The sequence below is a fragment of the Lonchura striata genome, chromosome 1 (genome assembly GCF_050655825.1).
Source record: "Lonchura striata isolate lonStrDom1 chromosome 1, ASM5065582v1, whole genome shotgun sequence".
NCBI classification, from domain to species: Eukaryota; Metazoa; Chordata; class Aves; order Passeriformes; family Estrildidae; genus Lonchura; species Lonchura striata.
The window spans coordinates 117,211,699-117,234,206 of NC_140703.1; the positions used below are offsets into that span (position 1 = coordinate 117,211,699).

At 44.6% G+C, this 22,508-nt stretch overlaps 1 long non-coding RNA gene across 1 annotated transcript in view; it reads right to left on the reverse strand.

The window, feature by feature from the left end:
* Positions 1-22,228, reverse strand: part of LOC146768850 (uncharacterized) — a 49,477-nt gene extending 27,249 nt beyond the window's left edge. The window contains exon 1 of the long non-coding RNA XR_014950102.1: positions 21,283-22,228. This is a non-coding gene — a long non-coding RNA (uncharacterized LOC146768850). The remainder of the gene's footprint in view (positions 1-21,282) is intronic.
* Between the last annotated feature and the right edge of the window lie 280 nt (positions 22,229-22,508).

Sequence of the window (22,508 nt, forward strand, 5' to 3'; positions counted from 1 at the left end):
ATTTGTAACGAGCTGTCGATTTTGGAGGGTGAAGAGGGGGTTTAGAAAGAACCTCTGGAGTGTCCAGGACGTGTTTGGCTTTTTGACAAAGATTTTCCAGCTTCTCAGCTGATGGCAGGCTGAGAGCTGGATTCAGAGATCTCATATTTAACCATTTCCTTAAATCATTATTTTTATCCTCCTCATAATCCAGTTCAGAGCAACCCCTGCAGCCCAGTGAGTCCCTCTGCATCCCACTGCCAGGGCAGGAATCCAGGGATGCTCTGCTTGCTTCCCTCCCCAAGCCAGACATCCTCTGCGAGGAAAAGGTCAGAGGACAGTGATTTCTTTTTGTCAGCAGATGTGAGGAAACAAAACCTCTTAATAACCAACCCAAAAAAATGACCAGAGGCTTTGTTTTGCAACACAGAACGTACAGCCTAATACATCCCAACCTCTCTGATGGAACTTCGGGTTGTTCCTTCCCTGTTGGAACACAAAATGTCCCTCAGACATTTTTGGAGGCTCCAGGTTCAGGTCAGAAGCATTTGAAACCCTGGCAGGCAGCTGCAAACAGCTGTGATTTTGGGTTTGAACCATGGAATGAGTTACCAACCTTACAGGTGGAACAAGAAGTCACAAAAGTTTAGATATTAGAGTAGAAGTAGTCACAAAGTAGAGGGAAGAATTTTTGAGTGCTGTACAGGGGGGTTTTGGTTTTGTACATGGGGGTCAGAGGATTTAAGATGGATTTGGGATTTGGGCCTGCCCTGTCCTTCCTCTTTCTCCTTCCTCACCTCCATGTTCTTGGTGATGTTGGCACTCAGAGATTGGTTTAGAGTAGAAAAGCACCATTTAATATAGGTAATAGGCATTGGGGAAAACTGTAACCATGTAACACGTAATGTACCATATAAAAGAGAGCAGCAGCCCTGGGCGGGGAGAGAGGAGGAGGAGGAGGAGGAGGAGGAGGAGGAGAAGGAGAAGGAGAAGGAGAAGGAGAAGGAGAAGGAGAAGGAGAAGGAGAAGGAGAAGGAGAAGGAGAAGGAGAAGGAGAAGGAGAAGGAGAAGGAGAGAAGGAGGAGAAGAGAAGGAGGAAGGAGTCAGAGAGGACGTCAGGGTGTGTGTGTGCCTCTGCCTGAGCTGTGAGCAAACCACAGCAGCCCCAGAATAAAATCTTTTAGATAACTTGCAATAAACAACCATGAGACCAAACAACAGAGACTGCTGAGCCTTTCTTTGGAAGCACGGCTTGGAGGAGAGACTTTTCCACCCCACGGAGCCACCCCTAACTAGGGATTGCTCCAGCACTTCTCTACCCCTCTGTCTGGGAGGAAGAAAGGTCAGGTTTGATTTTTGATTCCCAAACCCACTCTCAGCAGTGGTGATTGTGCCACTGGCCGGAGTTCAGACAGTGCAGGCAGGAAGGAATGTCCAGCTGTCAGTGTAACCCGCAGCGGCTCCGCTCAGGAGGGCCTCAGACAAACCATCCCTGTCATCAGCTGCTCTTCATTAACACCAGACCAAATATCCTCTCCCTGCCCCCTCCCTCTTTCTTCTCCCACTTTTTCTTCCCTCTCTTCAATGCCTTGAAACGCCAATGCTTTGTGACAACGGACCAATTTTCCACATTTATTTTATTTCTGGGAGAGGATTTCTGCCTTGCTGAGAAATAGGGAAGGTGTTTTCCCTCTGAAATCAGGAAAACTCTACACAAATTTACTCTTAAAACCCTGCAGGGAATCTGTGTTACATTCAAATATTCTTTTCCCTGATTATTATCAAGGATTTATTCTAACTCACAGGTATTGAGACAAAAATTGGGGAAAAATCAAGTTAAAGGACGAATTTCTTTCATGATTCACCAAATTTCTTAATGATACTTTTTTCATCTTGGTTATTTATTGTATCCAAGTCAAATGTGACAGCTCCTAAATCCTCTAATTATCCCAACCCTGTAATTATCCATTGTCTTGGTGGTGGCTGTCCTTGTGGAAAGGAGAAAAGGAATATGGGAAGAGTTCAAAGCATATTCCAACATCCCAGCGAGGTCACAGATATTAATCCCCCAGCCAGGTTGGATTTGCACCTTTCCAAATTTCTGCACAGAAAATCTGGCTGCAGGAACAGAATCCCAGCGTGCTGTTCCGTGTTGTTTCATATTCTCATTTAAATTGTTGTTTTAAAGTCAGATTTCAGGCTGATCACCCCGACCCAGTGAGTTTTCCTGTGCCTTGTGCTAGAACCAGGCCTGGCAGGATGGAAATCACTTTGCAGCTCATCCTGTTTTTAGGGATGAGGCATTAATCAATTTATTTAGACTCTTCTGGGTGGGCTGAGCTGGAGGCAACACAAAGGAAGGGAGGAAAGCTGTGGTGAACACATTAATTGGGCTTAATTTTTTATTTTATAGTCTCTTCCCTGGCTTTTCCTGCTTCTGTGGTTTATTCTTGTTGCTGGTTCTCTCCTGCCTCTGAGCCTTCCAAAATTAATATTCCTCAGGAAATTTATTGTAGCTAAGACCTGACACTGAAAAAAAAATCTCTGTCACAGAATAATCATAAAACCATGGAGGGTTTGGGATGGAAAGGACTTTAAAGCTCCTCCAGTTCCACCCCTGCAATACAGAAATTTTTGTCTTGGGTTTTAACTTCAGTGAAGGACAGATCAGAACTACTAAACCTGGCTAACAAAATCTAAGAATTTAGAGGTTTTTTTCCTATTTTTATTCCTATATTTAAAGGTTACATGTGGGGAGTGGTTTTTTAATTCTTCTCTGTTGTGTTGTTGAAATTCCACTTCTTTTGGGGGCCAGGAATTGCCTCTGCTGCTCAACCAGAGGGTGAATTCTGCCTGGAGAGGAACACTTATTGGAGAGGAATACTTCCAAATACTTAAATCCCATCAATTAATCCTAAATTTACTTTAAGAATCTCTGCACAAGGAGCTAAACCGCTTCCATATTTAATTTTCTTTTTTAAAGCATCTCTTTCTCTCCAAAGAGGAGAGAAATCCCAAATGAACAGCTGGAAATCCAACAAAAAAACTGAAAATTATGTTAAAATTATATTAAAATTATATTAAAATTTACCAACAGCTCAGTTTTGTCTCTGGCTCTACAAGACCTGAACTGGGACCAGATCTGAGACAGAAAAAAAAAAAAAAAAAAAAAAAGGAAAGAAATGCAAATAATCAGGGAAACATGAGAGGAATTAAGGAGACATATGGAGATCCCCAGGAAATATGGCCTCTAAATTTGAAATGTGGTTCCTATTTGCTTCACACATTTTGTGTGCAGCAGGAACAGCTTTTCTTTCTATTCCATGTGGGGTTGGGGTAATCAGAATATTAATTTATGAAACAACTCCACAGTGCATTAATTGCACATTAATTATGGTGGTTTTGTGTAATAGACCATCATTAAATTCTGTTTATTGCACAATTCTTGTATCAGGTTTGATGGGGAAGCCAAACCTTTTTACAAAATCACATAAACAGAGGCCCCCCAGATGGATCAGAGGTCGTCTGGAAAAAGCTGGGATTTTTACAAGGCTCAGAATCCCAATAAAATTCCTCTACATCCTCATCCAACAGGAAATAAAAACCTTTCATTAAATCCCTCAGCCCTTTTGGGAGACATTTCTGACATCATCAGAACAAATGGATTTAAGGAACAAAAGCATCAGGATGCACCATGCAGGGAGTGGGATTCTCCAAACTGGACAAGTTTTCCACCTTGATTTTATTTTTGGGAGAGGATTTCTGCCTTGCTGAGAATTAGGGAGGGAATTTTCTCTCTGAAATCAGGAAAACTCCACACAAATTTACTCTTAAAACCCTGCAGGGAATCTATGTTACATTAAAATATTGTTTTTGCTGATTTTTATTAAGGATTTATTGTAACTCACAGGTATTGAGACAAAAATTGGGGGAAAAATCAAGTTAAAAATGAATTTCTTTCATGATTCCCAAATTTCTTAATGATTTTCTTCACCTCTGCTTTTTATTCTACATCAAATATGACAGTTCTTAAATCCTCTAATTATCCCAAATTCAGCTTTTACAACTTCTGCAGTTAATTTATGTTGAATTAAAGTTATAATGTGTGTCCTTTAGATGTTATCAGAAAAAATATGAATATCTGTTTTAATCTGAGGGTCTGTGCATCTCATATTTAATGTGGCCACAGAAGCCCCACCGTACACTGAATTTTCCTGTTGATAAAGGCAGTGGGATGGGAGGTGTGGCCTTTTTAATGTCCTTTAAAACTCCATATTAATAGGCTGTAAGTGCACTGAGTATTTCCATGGAATGGTTTTTGAGCAAACTGGAAAACTGGGATGGATGGAAATAATCAGGAGAGGAGCTGGGGTGAGAAAGGCTCTGGGATTTGCAAAACAACAGACAGAGGTGAAGAATTTATCCCAATCCTTCTGGGGCAGGTGGGGTTTATTTCTCATAGCTCCCCAGGCTGGCTCTGAGCTCTGTTATTTTTTAATTCCACATCACAGGATTCAATCCCAGGAGAAATTCAAGGGGGTTTTTCTCCCTGGTTTGAAAATTCCTCCTCATTTAAAAAAAAAAATTCAGAATTTTTCAACAGTGATGGTCATTCAAAATAGAATGAAGAAGAGCCTCACATCCGGAACATTCCTAAAATTGCTCCCAGGGATGGTTTGGATTTCCCCGAGTGCAGCTTTGATTTGTTGCAGAGTTAATCCAGCCAGGAAACGGGAATAAAACTCCACGAGTGGGTGACAAAGTGACCGTGCCCAGCTGCAAAGCTCAGTCCTGCAGCTGAAGGCACCAACCGAAATTTCCACGAGTTACCAAAAAAGAAACAAACGACAAAAAAAATCAACTCACAAACCCAGTCAGATTGAAACGAGTGTTCAATTTAGGAGAAAATCCGTGAGGTGTTTTTTTTTTCAGTTGTTCATTCAGCACCAGGCCTGGGTTTTGTCACAAGTTTGGTGACAAAAGTGGCGCCCTGAGCAGGACATTTAAACGAGGCGCTGGCCCCAAATGACTCAGCTGCAGCTCAAAAAGCTTCACAGTTGGGTTCACAGATTTTATCCTCTGAGCAATGTTGAGATAAACTCAACTGAGTCATTTATTGGGGGTGGTGCCCTCAGTGTCACCAGCAAAAAAAAAAAAAAAAAAAAAAAAAAAAAAAAAAAAAAAATCAAAATGTGTCGTGGTTTTGGTTTGTTAATTTGAGATTTTTTGGTTGATGTATTAACCAAATACATTAATAATGTATTAGCCAAATACAAAGTGTGGTGGGTTTAGTGTTGCTTAATTGGTATTTATTAGGATGCATTAATCTATTTTTTGTTGCATTGATATATTGTTGTATTGATATATTTTTTTGTAGAACTAGAAGAAAGGCAAAGTAGATTTAAAACTTTAAAAGGGTATAAAGAGAAATTTATTAACAGTAATTAAAAGAAAAAGTAATAAGAATTAAGATAAAACCTTTAGGACACTTCTCTTTTTTTTTATCACTTTTGTAAAATGATGATGTAAAGAAGTAAAACTTGAAATTCAGGTTAGTTTGTTATTTGGAGATTAGTCTTTTTTCACCCTGAAGTTCCTCCTCAACTTGGGAGAGAAAATCCAACAAAAATTTAATGGATCAGGATAAAGACAAGGAAAAGTCACTCATCAGTGTCAAAAAAAAAAACATATTTGGGGAAATTAATTTGATTTATCACCAATCAAAAGCAGAGCAGAGTAAGAAGTCAAATAAAAGCTTAAAACCAACTTCACTCCATCCCTTTCCCTCCTTCTTGGGCTTAGATCTATTCCCAAATCTCCCTCTTCTCCTCACCAGGGGCACAGGGAGATGGGAATGGGGTTTATGGGCAGTGTTGGTCCCCTTCCATGGGGTCATTCCTGCAGGAACTGATCCCTTTCCCATGGGATCATTCCTGCAGGAACTGATCCTTTTATCCATGGGGTCAGTCCTGCAGGAACTGCTCCTTTTATCCATGGGGTCATTCCTGCAGGAACTGCTCCTTTTATCCATGGGGTCAGTCCTGCAGGAACTGCTCCTTTTATCCATGGGGTCAGTCCTGCAGGAACTGCTCCTTTTATCCATGGGGTCATTCCTGCAGGAACTGCTCCTTTTATCCATGGGGTCAGTCCTGCAGGAACTGCTCCTTTTATCCATGGGGTCATTCCTGCAGGAACTGATCCTTTTATCCATGGGGTCAGTCCTGCAGGAACTGATCCCTTTCCCATGGGATCATTCCTGCAGGAACAGATCCTTTTATCCATGGGGTCAGTCCTGCAGGAACTGATCCTTTTATTCATGGGATCAGTCCTTCAGGAACTACTCCGGCCTGGATCCCTTTTCCCATGGGATCTGTCATTCAGGAACTTGCTCAGTTTGGGTCCTTTTTCCATGGGGTCAGTCCTCAAGGAACTTCTCCCTTTTTCCATGGGGTCATTCCTTCAGGAATTGATCCTTTTTCCCATGGGGTCAGCCTTTTGGGAACTTCTCCCTTTTCAATGGGTTCATTCCTGCAGGAACTGCCCCAGTGTGGGCCCCTTTTCCCATGAGGTCAGTCCTAAAGGAATTGCTCCCTTTTCCATGGGGCCATTCCTTCAGGAACAGCTCCAACTTTCATGGGGTCAATCCTTCAGGCACTGCCCCAGTGTTGATCTCTTTTCCCATGGGGTCAGTCCTTCAGGAACTGCTCAGGTATGAATCCCTTTTCCCATGGGATCAGTCCTGCAGGAACTGGTCCCTTTTCCATGGGGTCAGTCCTTCAGGAACTGCTCCAGCTTCCATGGGATCAATCCTTTGGGAACTGCCCCAGTGTTGATCTCTTTTCCCATGGGGTGATTTCTTCAGGAACTGCTCCCTTTTCCCATGAGATCATTCCTGCAGCAGTTTCTCCAGTGTGGATCCCTTTTCCCATGGGGTCAGTCCTTTAGGAATTGATCCCTTTTCTATGGGGTCAGTCCTTCAGGAACTGATCCTTTTATCCATGGGGTCAGTCCTGCAGGAATTGATCCTTTTCCCACAGGATCAGTCCTTCAGAAACTTGCTCAGTGTGGGTCTTTTTTCCATGGGGTCAGTCCTCCAGGAACTTCTCCCTATTTCAGGGGATCAGTCTTTCAGGAATTGATCCTTTTTCCCATGGGGTCAGTCTTTCGGGAACTTCTCTCTTTTCCATGGGGCCATTCCTGCAGGAACTGCCCCAGTGTGGGTCCTTTCCATGGGGTCATTCCTGCAGGAACTTCTCCCTTTTCCATGGGGTCGTTCCTGCAGGAAATGCTCCTTTTTCCATGGGACCAGTCCTGAAGGAATTGACCCCTTTCCCATGGGGCCAGTCCTTCAGGAACTGCCCCAGCCTGGATCCCTTTTCCTATGAGGTCAGTCTCCAGGAGATTCTCCCTTTTTCCATGGAGTCATTCCTTCAGGAATTGTTCCTTTCTCCCATGGGATCAGTCCTTTGGGAACTTCTCCCTTTTTCCATGGGGTCATTCCTGCAGGAACTGCCCCAGTGTGGGCCCCTTTTCCCATGGGATCCCAAGCCCTCCCACCAAACCTGCACAGGGCCTCAGATCCCTGCCAGGAGCTGCTCCAGGGTGGAATTCCCATGGGATCACACCTTTTTTTTTTTTTTTTTCATCCATGATTTTTCCTTCTTAAATACATTAAAGGCTCTTTCCCACAAGTGGCTTCACCCGTGGGATCAGCTCCATTAAATTCCCTGGGAATACTCATAAATTCAGAATGTACAAAAATCCTTCCAGGTGTGGGGACTCCAAAATGCCCTTGGTGCATCCCCCAGCTTAGGAAGGAGTTTAAACTCGTGCTTAAACCCCTCTGCCAAGGATTTGGGGTGTTTTTGGGAGAGCAGGAATGGATCTGTGACGGTGATTTCCAAACATGTCAATCACAACTGTAAAAATCCTCATTAAACTCTGATTAAATCCATCAGCATGTGAAAGGTTTAGGATCTCCACTGCCATGAGAAGATTCCAACTTTTTTAAATCCAGACATTCGTTTCTGATCATTATTTTCACCTAATTGGACAGAAATTGCTTTATTTGTGGGATCAATTTACCATAATCGCAATTGTACACTTTCACTTCTCCCAATCTCTTCCAGGACAATAGGATTAGGTGAGATGAATACCAAAAAAAAAAAACCCTTTAAAACCTCCCTGTCTGCCTTCAACCCGAATTTGTGTTTAGCCCCAGGCCTTGGCAGCGATTGAAACAAAATGTTTTAAAACAAAGCAAATTGGCTTTTTGCTGACTTTTAACGTGCTGCGAGACACCTGGTTGACACAAAACATCTATTCACAATTAAAGGATGAGCTTTTGTTATGCAAAAGGTAAATGAGGGCACCCTGAACTCTGGGAGAGTCAGGTTTGGGGCTTTTTTGCTTTTTCCCTCCTTGGGGAATCTGTCAAAAAAAATCCTGGTTGGTGACAGGAAAATCAAGAGTTTTGAGGATGGGTTGGGTTCTTTTTTTGGAGGGTTAAGTGGAGGTGATACAGTGGTAAAAAGATACCAAGAGTAGAAAAATAAACTGGTTAAATTAGGCGAAAGGAAGATTCCCTCATTTGAATATCGGGTTTTATGCAAATGGGATATTGTGTGTTTGTGTAAGAGCCCAGACAGGTTCCAGTCACAGCACAGCTCAAGTGACATCTGAATTTTGATGTTTCCAAGGCATTTTGTGAGATCCAGGTGGTGGGGAGTGAGGCATTTGTGTGTTTCTGCTGGTTTGGGATTTTCATGGATTCCAAAGCAGGAAAGGGATGGGGATTGTGTCCCTGAGCCCCCCAGGTGAGAGCCCACCTGCAGAGCTGCCCCAACCCTGCCCCAGCCCAGCAGGAGCTGGAGCTGCTGCAGAGAGCCCAGAGGAGGCTCCAGGATGAGCAGAGGGATGGAGCAGCTCTGCTGGCAGGAAAGGCTGGCACAGCTGGGATTGTTCACCTGCACAGGAGAAGCTTTGGGCTGAGCTCAGGGTGAGCCCCAGGAAAGCTGGAGAGAGACAATTTCCAGGGATGGAGGGACAGCACACAGGGAATGGCTTCACACTGAGAGAAGGAAGGCTTATATTGGATATTAGGAAGGAATTGTTCCCTGTGATGGAAATGAGGGGCTGGGATGGAATTCCCAGAGCAGCTGGGGCTGCCCAGGCTGGACACTGGGGCTGGAGCAGCCTGGGACAGTGGGAGTTGTCCCTGCCATGGCAGGGGTGGCACTGGATGGGCTTTAAGCCCATCCAACCCAAACCATTCCATGATTCCATGATCCCATGATTCCATGATTCTATTATTCCATGATTCCATTATTCCTTTATTCCATTATTCCATTATGCCATTATTTCATGATTCCATTAGTCCATTATTCTTTTTTGCCATTATTCCATGATTCCATTATTCCATTAGTCCATTATTCCTTTTTGCCATTTTTCCATGATTCCATGATTCCATGATTCCATGATTCCATGATTCCATTATTCCATTATTCCATTATTCCATTATCCCATTATTCCATTATCCCATTATTCCATTATTCCATTATTCCACGTTCTCATCACCCACTATCAGGGAACACAAGTAATCCTGAAATAAACAATAGAAGTGGTCTAAACGTATCCCTTTGTACTTTCAAAGGAAAACTGATTGGTGGGAGTTAAAAAAGCACTTTTTATTTTGTAATAAATATAAGCAATGATGTAAAAAGATGAAATATTAATTTAAAAATGGTTGGAAGTCATTAAATGAAACTTGGTTTGGTTTGGGTTGTGTTGGCGTTTTTTAGTTCAAAAAGACCTTGATATTTTAATGTTTCTTTTTCTGGCATCAATGGATTTTTAAAATATTTTTTTAACTGATTTTGAATAATAAAATGCTCAATATCTTGATATTTTTCCATGGAATAGAAAACAAACCATATGGAAGCTGGAAGGGATTCCTTGGGATAAAAAGCTTTCATTGTAATGATGGACCATGGAGATGTTGCTATTCCCTTAATTTAGTTATTTCTGTACTATTATTATTATTATTATTATTATTATTATTATATTACAATCACAACAGTTGCTCCCATGGCATTGGCACTGATGTATTCCCAATGAGGGAAAGAAAGGGATGGGATAAGGAAGGGGAGCTCTGGCTCCAAGTTCTCCCCATTCCTGAAGTTCCCCTAAGTTCTCCTCCTGTTCCCATTGGGATCAAATGCAGGAGATGATTGAAATTTATGGAATTAATCCCATTTTCCCTGCTCTAAGGCACAAATTCATCCTCCATCCCTTCATGTCCGGTCACTCCTGGCTCCCAGTCCACATCCCATCCCATTTTTATCCTTTTAGTCCCTTTCCCAATCTCCAGCATCCACCAGAGACCCTCGACCCTTCTGGAATGTGGACTTGGCCCCATCCCATGGCCATGGACTCCCCCAAAATTCCCTCCTTCCTTCTTTGTGGAGCCACTTGGGCTCCTGCCAGGGGTTTCCAAACTCCAGACAGCTCCAAATCCATCTGGATCAAGACTGGAGGGAAGAAGCAGTGGAAATGTCTGGGGAAAAGGAGCTTTATGGTAATTCTGGAGCAGGGAACCAGACTTTCAGATGGGAGACGATTTTTTTGGAGGCTTGAAAAGGGATGAGGGAGCCCCAAATCCATGGGGAAAAGCAAGTGGGAGCAGAGCGGGAGGAGGATGGGGCTTGTCCCAGTCTGCCTGGTCAGATCCCATCTCACAGCTGATGGATGCTGTCCAGGATAACACATCCCAAGGGATTCTTCACCCTTGGATGAGCAGAAGAGGGTGGAAATGGCCAGAGCTGAAGCATGAGGGGCTCCTGGGGTGGGGTGGAAAGGCTGTGGAATATCCAGGGATGGATGGAGGGGTTGGGAGCCTGAGGGAGGACGAGCAGCATCCTCATCCCTGCCACTGGAGTGCTTTTCCTCAGGGATGTGGTGGCTCCAACACGGGATCAGATCCACAGGTTCTGACTTGGGTCCCTCAGAGCCCTGCTGAGAACCCCAGGAGGGCGTGGACACAAAAACGACACCAAATAAAAACTCCTTGGGGAAACAGAAATGTTTGGTCACCACAGCTCCTGCCAGGAGGGGCAGTGACGGGGGTCGGGCTCTGCTGCCATGTCCCAAGGGACAGGAGGAGAGGAAATGGCCTCAGGTGGCACCAGGGGAGGCTCAGGTTGGAGATTGGGACAGAAAATTTCCCTGGCAGAGTGGTCAGGCCTTGGGATGAGCTGCCCAGGGAGCTTTGGAGTCACTGGAATTGTCCCAGAGGAGTCTGGATGTGCCCTTGGGGACAGGGTTTGGGTGATACTGGTGGGGCTGGATGGTCCTGAAGGTCCCTCCCACCCTGGTGATTCCATGATGCTGTGAAAGACCCGGGGAGACTCCAATGCTCCAAACTCCCACAAACAGAAGTGACAGACGTTGCTGTCTGTGCCCAAAGCAGAGCAAGGGATGACAGATGGGAAATTGGGGATTAGGAATTGTTCCCTGGCAGGGTGGGCAGGGCTGGGATGGAATTCCCAGAGCAGCTGGGGCTGCCCCTGGATCCCTGGCAGTGCCCAAGGCCAGGCTGGACACTGGGGCTGGAGCAGCCTGGGACAGTGGGAGGTGTCCCTGGGGGACTGTGTCAGCTTTAAGGTCCCTTCCAACCCAACCCGTTCCATGATTCTGTGATTCCATGAAATTGGGCTGTCCTCAGGAATGGGAGGGGGCACCAGAAATCAATGACCATGGTGGCCCCTGTGAGGAAGGATGAGGATGGGATGGATGAAGACAAGGATGGATGAGGATGGGATGGATGAAGACAAGGATGGATAAGGCTGAGCTGGATGAGGATGGGATGGATGAAGATGGGATGGATAAGGATGGGATGGATGAGGCTGAGCTGGATGAGGATGGGATGGATGCAGATGAGGCTGGATGAAGACGAGGTTGGATGAAGACAAATCTGTATGAGGCTGAGCTGAATGGGGATGGGATGGATGAAGATGGGCTGGATGAGGATGGGCTAGATGAGGACAGTATGGATGAGGATGGGCTGATGAAGATGAGGCTGGTTGAGGATGGGCTGGATGAGGCTGAGCTGCCTCAGCCAAACCACCTCAGACCTTTGGGCTGGGTTTAGTGTTGGGTAAAGCCCAGGTGATAACATCAGCCCCAGGGCACTTGGGAGGCTTAGCAAGGCTCTGTCTCCAGCTTTGAGGTGCAGAGTGAAAGTCCTTTATGACTCTTTTATTGCTTTTGAGCCGAGATCAAAGCCCCAGCTCTATCTGATGCCATCCCTTTTATGTTCCTACCACCCACTTGAATCCAAAGTCAGTCCTGGCTCAGCCTCTTGGGCTTTCCAGGCTGGGTTGGTTTTTTTGGAGAGGTTTTCCAGGGTAATCGTCTGCCTGCTCCTCGGTGGGAGGCTGAACCTTGGAAAAGAGCGAGGGCAGACACAAAATTGCATCATTATTTAACATCAATATTTTCTCTCGTTATGTTAATTAGGTGGGCGTGTCAGGCCAAAAAGCACAGCGTTGTATTTAAATTAAATTTTAATTTATTGGTGGTCAAATTTAGGCCTTTTATTATTCACAAGGGGTGCTTGTAAATGCAGATTTATACAGAAGTCACAGAAGACAGAAAACAGGGAATTCATGGATTTTTCTTTCCCAGTTGGAAATGTCACAGAGTGATTTAATCCTTTTTTTTTTTTTTTTTTCCTGGAATGGAAAGCCACTGCTGGGAATCTCAATTTATTAAATGAATCTTCTCGGGCACCAATTTCATAAAGTGCCTGAACGTGTGAACTGGACACAAAGGGGCCAAGATGTTGAAGGGTGACAGTAAAAGCTCTGCTGACAGGAGGCTGTGTGGTCCAATTATTATAAAAATAAATAAATAAATAAGTATGAAACCAAGGAAAAAAAAGTTTGCAACTTCATGCCCAAACCTGATCCAAAAAGGAGGAAAAAACAAGAGTTCTATGGAACTCTGCCTCTTGGTAAAAAAGCCAAACCCCATGGCTGGTATTTTTATTTTAATATTAGTTTTAATTTATTTTCATTTGATTGTGTTTTATATCACTCTAAACCTGTTCGTTTGAGGGCACAGCTCCCAGGAACTGCCTAAATCTGTGCTGGTGCAGCAATTCACACCTGCCTGGGGATGGAACGAGGAGCTGGGGGATGGAGTTTTGATAAAAAGTGGGAACAAAAAGGACTAGAAAAAAATAAATGGAAATGTCTCCGCTCCTGACAAATCAAAGAGCAGAGGGTTTGAGTTTGGATGTGTCCCAACTGAAATGTTTGGGATGCTTCCTTTCAGGTTCCTTGCACTTTGTAGTAGGAAACAAAGGAAAACTCAACCGTTAAGAGAACAACAAAAAAAGCTCTTTAAATAACAAGAGATGAAGACTCGGGAGTTTTACTTCAGAAGTGCAGAAATAAAATCTTCTAACGCTCTGAAAATGCCTCTCTTGGGGTTTTTTTGCCTCACCTATGTCTAATCACGGAATGAATCTCAGACCTGGGAGGTTTCTGACTGGCCAGGCCTTTGGATTTGACTGATTTTTATTTGGCAGAGCAGGAGTTTGAGCCATTTTTATACACAGAGAACTCAAATGATTCACAAGACCAGGAACAGGCTTCCCAGGGAGGTGGGTGCTGCCCCTGGATCCCTGGCAGTGCCCAAGGCCAGGCTGGATGGAGACTGGAGCAGCCTGGGATGGTGGGAGGTGTCCCTGCCATGGCAGGGGTGGAATGGGATCATCTTTAAGATCTCTCCCAGCCCAAACCATTCCAGAAAATTATTCATTCACTATTCATTCATCAGAAAATTAAGCTGTCCATAAAGCCAGGTGAAAATAAATGATTTGGAGGAACATGAACACATCCAATGAAAATTCCCAAACAACCCAAACTTTCTTTCCATTAGAAGAGCCAGGGGTAGGATTTTTTCCTTTCAAAATAGTTGCAAAATTCAAATTTAAAGGTGAATTATGGTGACAGGGGCACTTCAAAAAGACCTAAAGCTCGTCCCATCCCATGGGCCAGGACACCTTCCACCATCCCAGGCTGCTCCAGCCCCAGTGTCCAACCTGGCCTTGGGCACTGCCAGGGATCCAGGGGCAGCCACAGCTGCTCTGGGAATTCCATCCCAGCCCCTTCCCACCTTCCCAAGGAAAAATTGCTTCCCAATATTCCATCAAATCCTACTTTGAAGCCATTCCCTGTGTCCTGTCCCTCCATCCTTGTCCCCAGTCCCTCTGCAGCTCTCCTGGAGCCCCTCCAGGCCCTGGCAGGGCTCTGAGCTCTCCCTGGAGCTTCTCCTCTCCAGGTTGAACATTCCCAGCTCTCCCAGGCTGGCTCCAGAGCAGAGGCCTGGAATGAAAGGAATTTTTAAGGAGGAATGTGGGATGACATCATCCCTGGGGTGGGTGGCACTGCTGCTTTAATAGGTGAGAAATTCTCTTTTTCTGGTTTTCCATGGAGTAAGGAGACTGATGGATTGGTCAGCAGGCAAATTCCAGAGCCTGCCTATTTCATAGTGGGAACACAAGTTCACTAGTTCACCAGTAGAGTTTTATTTTAAAATTTTTCCATATTTTTCCCCCCACCCAGGGTGACTTTTTAATGTGCTAAAAATGTCTCATCGTATTCAAACACAACCCAGGACCTTCCTTAAAATCCCACCCCTTCTCCTGGGGTGTTTGCCTCACCCAACTCTTTGGAGATCATGGGATGTGACTCATATTTGCTCTAGCAACATTTTTAATCTTTTTTAAAAATTTTTTTCAATTTGTTTTCAGAGCTTGAGGAGACGAGATTTTTTTGTGGAAAAGGGCAGGGTGAGAGCAGGGTCAAAGAGAGCTCATGCAAAGTTGAACCAGGGCAAGTTCAGATTGGATATTTGGCAAAAAATGTGCCTGGAAGAGTGGTCAGGCATGGGAAGGATTGGCCCAGGGAGGTGGTGGAGTCACCATCAAGGAGGGAAGAGAGCTTTAGGATCATCCAATCCCAGCTGATTCCAGCAGCACCATCATCCCTGAGGGCAGGAGCATCGGTGATGTCTGTTGCCCTGATTTTTAAAAGTCATTAGTTTTCCTTTGTAATTATTTTGAAAGTTTTAAAGTTGTTTTAAAAGCTTTCTGTTGTGAATGCAGGCAAACCTGATAGGAAGAGATGATGATGTCTGACTGAAGGCTGAATTTTTTTTTTTGTTATAATTATGCTAAAATACATTAATATACTACATAAAGAAAGATACTAAAACTACAAACCTACTTGTTCTAACTCTAACTTACTCCCAACTCATGACCCTCTCTGAGTCCAGCCCCAGGTGGGTTGGATTGGCCACCAGGCTCAAACAATCCTCACCAGAATCCAACCAAGCAACACCCCAGGGAAACAATTCTCCAAACACATCCCACATGGGAAAACAAGGAGCAGAAATAGAAATTGTTTTCTCTTTCATTTCTTTCTGTGCACCTCTATGAAAAAATCCTGAGAGAGAGAGAAATGTGCTTGCCACAGTTTTCTATGCCTTCTGATATTTACATATTTCTACTGGCATTCTCACACACTGTTCCTGTAAATAATGATTGTTTTGTGTTCTTTGTGGGAGGAGAGAATTGATGGGCTGTTGGTTTGACCAGTGTGGTTGGAGAGGTGGCAATTCCATCCTCCAATCCACTGGCACTTTTGGAATTCTATATATTGCGAGGTCAGAAATAAAATTGGCTCTTTTTCCTCTTGAACTCAACAAGCTTCTGTGTGTGCTCATTTTGTGTCCAATCCCTCTTGGAGAATTCCTGTCCTTCCAAACTTCTGCTCTGGAGCCAGGCTGGGAGAGCTGGGAATGTTCAACCTGGAGAGGAGAAGCTCCAGGGAGAGCTCAGAGCCCTGCCAGGGCCTGGAGGGGCTCCAGGAGAGCTGCAGAGGGACTGGGGACAAGGATGGAAGGACAGGAGCCAGGGAATGGCTCCCACTGCCAGAGGGCAGGGCTGGGTGGGAGATTGGGAATTGTTCCCTGGCAGGGTGGGCAGGGCTGGGATGGAATTCCCAGATTCCCCTGGATCCCTGGCAGTGCCCAAGGCCAGGTTGGAGCAGCCTGGCACAGTGGGAGGTGTCCCTGCCATGGCAGGGGTAGGAATGGAAGTTCTTTATTAAGGTCCCTCCCAACCCAAAGCATTCCATGATTCCATGATCCCATCAAGACAGCCTCACTGGTTTAGTTGGAAGGGAATTTTCTTCTCAGCTTTCCTCCTTTTTCCAGGAAAATCCTCATGACTGCCTGTCAAAGTCCTGATCTTTAAGTAGAATTTCATCCCTGTTCCTTTCTCTTCCGTCCATTTGGTTATGACAACACTGGAACCACTTGGCCACACATTTATCTTTGAGATTAAAGAGAATATCCTGCATTTATCCCAAAGTCAAGGATAACCCATGAAATCCTTTTGCCATTGATTATTTTGATGCATTTTCTGTGCTTCCCTCAGCCATCAGGAGCTCCAATTTCCTCCCAGGCTGAACTTTGGCCTCCTGCTGAGGAATCTCTGCAATTTTCCTTGGAAAAATTCCAAGCCTTGATTTTTTTCCCCATCCATCACACTGCCCACAGTTTAGGAGCAATGATTTTTGGCCTATTTTTGCTACTTAGGGGCTAAATTCCTGCACTTCTTCCACGCCTTCATTCCAGTATTTTTTGAGTAGGTTGGAAATTTTTTTAATAGGGAATTTTGGTGTAAATATGAAGGATTTTCTATAGATTATAAAAATTATCTGTGGCAATTTAAAGTGTTTTATTCTCTTTTTTTTTTTTTTTGTATGGAGATAACAGAAAAATGCATGGATTTCAAATATAATGGCCCAGTATTTATATTTATATTTATATTTATATTTATATTTATATTTATATTTATATTTATATTTATATTTATATTTATATTTATATTTATATTTATATTTATATTTGTATTTATATAAACATTATATTAATATTATTAATAATAATAATGATAATAATAATAATATCAATAATAATAATAAAATGAGATGTGAAAAATATTTCAGAATTACTGCCACAGTTATTCCCTTTTATTTCCAACATGACCCTGGGATGGGAACATCACTTGGAGCGAGCGACGACGAAACGTGGCTGAACTAAAGACTTAGGACCAGATTCTTGCTCTTCTTCCCCAAATCCCACAAAACTGAGCTGCTTTTACACCAAAAACCAGCAGGGCTGAGAATGGAGGTGCTGTTATCCCGTTTTAACCCCCGCTGGAAGTTGGGAATTTTCCGTAAGCGGGATTTGAAGCGTCCCCGAATTCGGCCGCCCACGCAGGAAACGTCTCGGAGCAGGTGCTCGGTCCTGGCTGGCTCCACCAGGGCTTTGTGGCATTCTGATCTCAGTGCCCAGTTATGATCCCAAACAAAAGGCTTTCAGAGAATTCCAAGTGGAAAAAAACGAGGAGGTTGAAGTGACGGGAATGACGGTCCCGAAATGCATTAAAAGGGATGAAGAGTTGGGGAAAAAAGCCAAAAAACACAAAGGTTTTTGTGCTGGGTTTGCTCCTCCTGCTTCCCAGATCACCAGAGAGTAGATCCTTCATTTTAGAGGATATTCCAACAGTTTCCTTGAACACATTAAAACCTTCAGAATTCCTACTGAATTACCACTCCTGGATTAAAGTCCTGGGAGTATTGCCAGGAATTACAGCTGATTTAGTTTTATTTTTTACATGTTGTGTTTTGGAGCTCCAAAAGCTGGCAAAAAATAGGAGAAAATCCTATGAAACGGGGAAAAATTTGCTGCTTGTTTGAGCCCAGCTGATCCAGTTGGAATTCAGTGATCGTGGTGGGTCCCTTCTAACTCAGGATATCCCATAATTCCATAATTCAGGTCACAAGCTGAAGTTTTGTGTTTTACTCCCAAGGTTTCCTCTCTCTTCTCTCCCCATCTCTCCTGCCATTTGCTTTATGACCTTTTATTTATTTGATGCCTAAATCCCTGCTTGGGAAAAAAGAAAAAAAGAGGGATAAACAGTCACATTTCCTAAAAGAGGAGTCAGCACCCTCCTTCCTGTGATTCCCTGATTTATTAATATTAAAATTGAAGAAATTCTAGTGCTGCTATGTACTGGGCAACCATTTCTGCCTAAGTTGTGGAAGGGAAATACAGAGAGGCCTTTCCCTGTTGGAAAAAAGATTTCAAAAATATCTAAATATTCGTAATTATAGTTCAGTTTCATTCATCTGGGCAGTGTCATGAAATCCTGGAATGATTTGGGTTGGGAGGGACCTTATGGACACCTCCCACTGTCCCAGGCTGCTCCAGCCCCAGTGTCCAACCTGGCCTTGGGCACTGCCAGGGATCCAGGGAAATCTGGGAATTCCATCCCAGCCCTGCCCACCCTGCCAGGGAACAATTCCCAATTCCCAATCTCCCACCCAGCCCTGCCCTGTGGCAGTGGGAGCCATTCCCTGGCTCCTGTCCCTCCATCCTTGTCCCCAGTCCCTCTGCAGCTCTCCTGGAGCCCCTCCAGGCCCTGGCAGGGCTCTGAGCTCTCCCTGGAGCTTCTCCTCTCCAGGTTGAACATTCCCAGCTCTCCCAGCCTGGCTCCAGAGGGGCTCCAACCCTCTGCTCATCCTGGACTCATTCCTACAGATCCACACTTTTCTTGAATTGGGAACCCCAGCATGGAGATTGGGAATCCCCATCCCACCCTTCAGTCTGGGAAGTCCAGGGAGTGATTTGGGCCTACAGCTCTTGCTTTAAAAAGATGAAATTGGGTGAAATGAAACCTTCCTTGCCTAACCCCTGAGCCTGAGGTGCTTCCCAGCACTGAGAGCCTTCAGCTTTCCCTACATCTTTATTTCACTGGAACATCCAGATGGAAACCACATTCCAAGGATGGTTCGGTCCAGGCGAGTGTCAGGGAGCAGCCCCTGGCCTTGGGAATTGTTGAAATCCATGAGGTTCTTCTGGGAGCAGCTGGGAATGTCTCAAGCTTTGCTCTCCTTCTCCCCCATCACTCCAACATCAGCTCATGGAGCTCCGAGGATCCCACTGTAGGGCTGATTCCCACCCTGGAGAGCACCACAAGAGAATTTCGAGGCTTTTAAAAGTTCCTCTGTGACCCTGCAGCTAAAAAAGTGCAAACCCACCTATTTTAAACCAACTCCTGTGGCAGGAACATGGAATATTTCACTTTTCGAGGCCTGGTGAAGGAGTTTGTGGTCACCTGCAGAGACCCACGTGCACAAAGCCTTGTTTTAATCATTAATCCAGCCAAACTCACGATTAAGCTGTCGTGTCCCAGCCTAACGTGCTGAAAAGATCAAGGCATTTAATGAAGTGTAAAATCCATCCCGCTGACGACGCGAGGAACGTCGCTCTCTCCGGGGAAAACTCCGTGCAGAAAATGTGGCTTTTTAATGAAAGTTCTTCGTGTCTGGTTCATATTCTGGGCCATGAGAACAGATTGGGGTTGTTGCTGTCGTTTTGGCACATTCACAGCCCGAAGGGCTGCACCACTTGATTTTTTCCTTAATAACTTGAACTCCTTGGCAGCCAGCCCTGCTCCAGAGTGGATTACTCCTCTCCTGTTTCATGGGATGGTTCATTAGCAGATCCAGTCTTGTAGCAGGAAAAATTGAAGAATTTCAGAGCTGCTTCATGCTCAGTTCACAGCTCTGAGAACTCAGAACCTTGAGACACTCAGTTAATTACTCTCTGTCTGACAGTGATTATTCCTGACCTGGCTTCCTCCTCACAGAGGTTAAACCTGGCCTAATTGTGGAGGCAGAATTAAAAAATCCCAACCCTGAGAAAGCAAAGATCAACTGTGGGAGACTTTTCAAGCTCCATTTTAAGATGAAGTTGGCAAAGGGCACCTAAAATTTAGGTTACATGGGGAAAGGGCTGGAAAACACATTCTGGGAGGGGATGTTTGGGGTTCTGTCTGAAGGGGAGGAGACTCAGGGGGTTCTGAAGGTCTCTTCCAGCCCTGGTAATTCCATGACTCTGGGAAATGAGAGATGTCTATGCTGAGACAGAGCTTGCCCAAATAACACAGCAAATTTACAGAGCAATTCTCTTAAACTTGAGTTTTTCAGTGTGAGGATGTCTTGGTGAAGATTCCTCCCTCACTCTCATAAATCCCAGCTTTAGGAATGGTTTAGAACTTAAAAATAATCATCATCCTATGCAGCATTCCTTCCTTTCCAGACAACTGTGCCGGGGTTGTCCAAGCTCTCCACGTCTGCTGCAGGGCTCCTGTAATCCAGGTTTTCCTGAGGGCAAGTTGGCATCACGCCCTGGATGTTCCAGTAAATCCCAGTTTGCTCAGACCCCACCAGTGGGCCAGGAATGTTCAGTGCCTCGTTCCTGTAACATTTACACAGCAATATGAACTTCCAAGAGCAGAACACAACGTGCCTCCGGTGAGTAATAAAACACCGAATTTCCTTGCTGCTGGAATTAAATAACCTCATTCTGTCACTCACTGTAGGATATCAGCAGTTGCAAATCTCAGCTTCAGGGGAAAACCACTGGAGGAAAAGCGAACAGGTGATTTTTAGCTTTAGGCTGGAGCTGTGGAAACTACTGAAGGCATCCATCTGTCTGTATTCCTTTGCTCCTTAAAGAGGATTTCCAAATTTAGCTCTCTGCAGATTGTTGGAGGGGAAGAATAAAGGTGTAGTTGTCCGTGAGTAAAATTCTGTTTGGTGGGAAGCTTTTACTCAATTTACAGATTCCAGGCTTCCTCTGAGTGTAGGGCAGAGTAATCCCTGTTCCCAGAGCTCCTGGCAAGGTTTGTGAGGTTCCTTGCTCAGTGATGGTCACAGGCAGCTGCCCCTCTTGGAAGGATTTTATTTTTACAGAATTCCAGGATCATAAAGGTGGGAAGAGCCCTTCAGGATCATCCAGTGCCACCCCAGCATCACCAATTAATTTTTTCCTTAACAACTTGAACTCCTTGGCAGCCAGCCCTGCTCCAGAGTGGATTACTCCTCTCCTGTTCCATGGGATGGTTCATTAGCAGATCCAGTCTTGTAGCTGGGGAGGAGAGCAGGAAAAAAAAAGAATTTCGGAGCTGCTTCATGCTCAGTTCACAGCCCTGAGAATTCAGACCCGGCCTTGAGACACTCAGTTAATTACTCTGTGTCTGGCAGTGATTATTCCTGACCTGGCTTCCTCCTCATGGGGGAAGGAATCACCAGCATCACCCCAACCCTGTCCCCAAGGGCACATCCAGACTCCTCGGGGACAATTCCAGTGACTCCAAACCTCCCTGGGCAGCTCATCCCAAGGCCTGACCACTCTGCCAGGGAAATTTTCTGTCCCAATCTCCAACCTGAGCCTCCCCTGGTGCAATTTGAGGCCATTTCCTCTCATTTTTTCCCTGCTCCTCCTGGCAGGAGCTGTGCACAGCAGTGAGGTCCCTCCTGAGCCTCCTCTTCTCCAGACTTTCCAGGGATCCAGCTTCCAGTTTGATGGACATCAGCCTTACAGATCCAGCAGCTGAAAAGTTGAAGATGATGGAGCCTCCCCTTTCCTGCAGCACTTTCTGCTTTAATGCATTCTGAATGAAACCTCCTCACATGTCTGAAAAAGCAAATTCCTGCTTTAACTGATTCAGCGGGAAGTTAAAGATGTCCATGGTAACAAAATAAATAACGGATCAAAAAATGGGTCATGCTTTGTTACAGCATCTCATGATAGCACAGATATTTTTTTTTTTTTTGAAGTGTTAAACTGTGGCTTTGATTTAATGGAACTCCCCAGCCAAGGCTGGCATTCATCAGTCTGCAATTTATTAGCTCTGATCCTCTTTCTACAGATGCTTTAAATAAAATAGGGGCTGGTTTTTATTTACTGCAACTTCTGGCCTTCACTGGCAGGTGAAAGTGAGCAGCAGGAAAAGCTGCCAGGGAGTTTTCAGGCAGGGAATGGCACTGGGAACGTCCCAGGGTGATGGGGAACACGTGGAGGGGCAGCAGTGCTGTTTGCTGGGGGTTCCACATTTCCCAGTGTGGGCAGCAGGGAGTGAAACTTCCTCCCAGCAGGGAAATTCCCACTCCTCAAAGACCTGGAGAACCTTCCAGAGGGCGACAGGGAGTTCAACAGGTATTTTCATGGGGCAGGTGCATGAAGGACATCAAGATGAAGGCAAAAATTCCTGCAGGATTTTCCTGAGCAGCTGAATTCTCCTCTTGAGATGTAAAAACTGTTGCTGGGGAAAAAAAACAAAAAAAACCAAAACCAAACAAACAAACAAAAAAAAAACCAAAAACGACCAAAAAAAAAAAAAAACCAAAAAAACCCAAAAAAACCCCAGAGGTTTAACCTTCCTGAATATATTTCTAATTAACACCTCGACTCCTGGGAATTCCATCCCTGGGATATACCTCATGTGAGGGCAGAGGGAAGTCAAGGGAACAACCTGAAAATCTTGGAGAAAACTTTCTTAGAAAATCTTGAACTTTGAAAATCTTTATTTTTCCAGCTTTTCT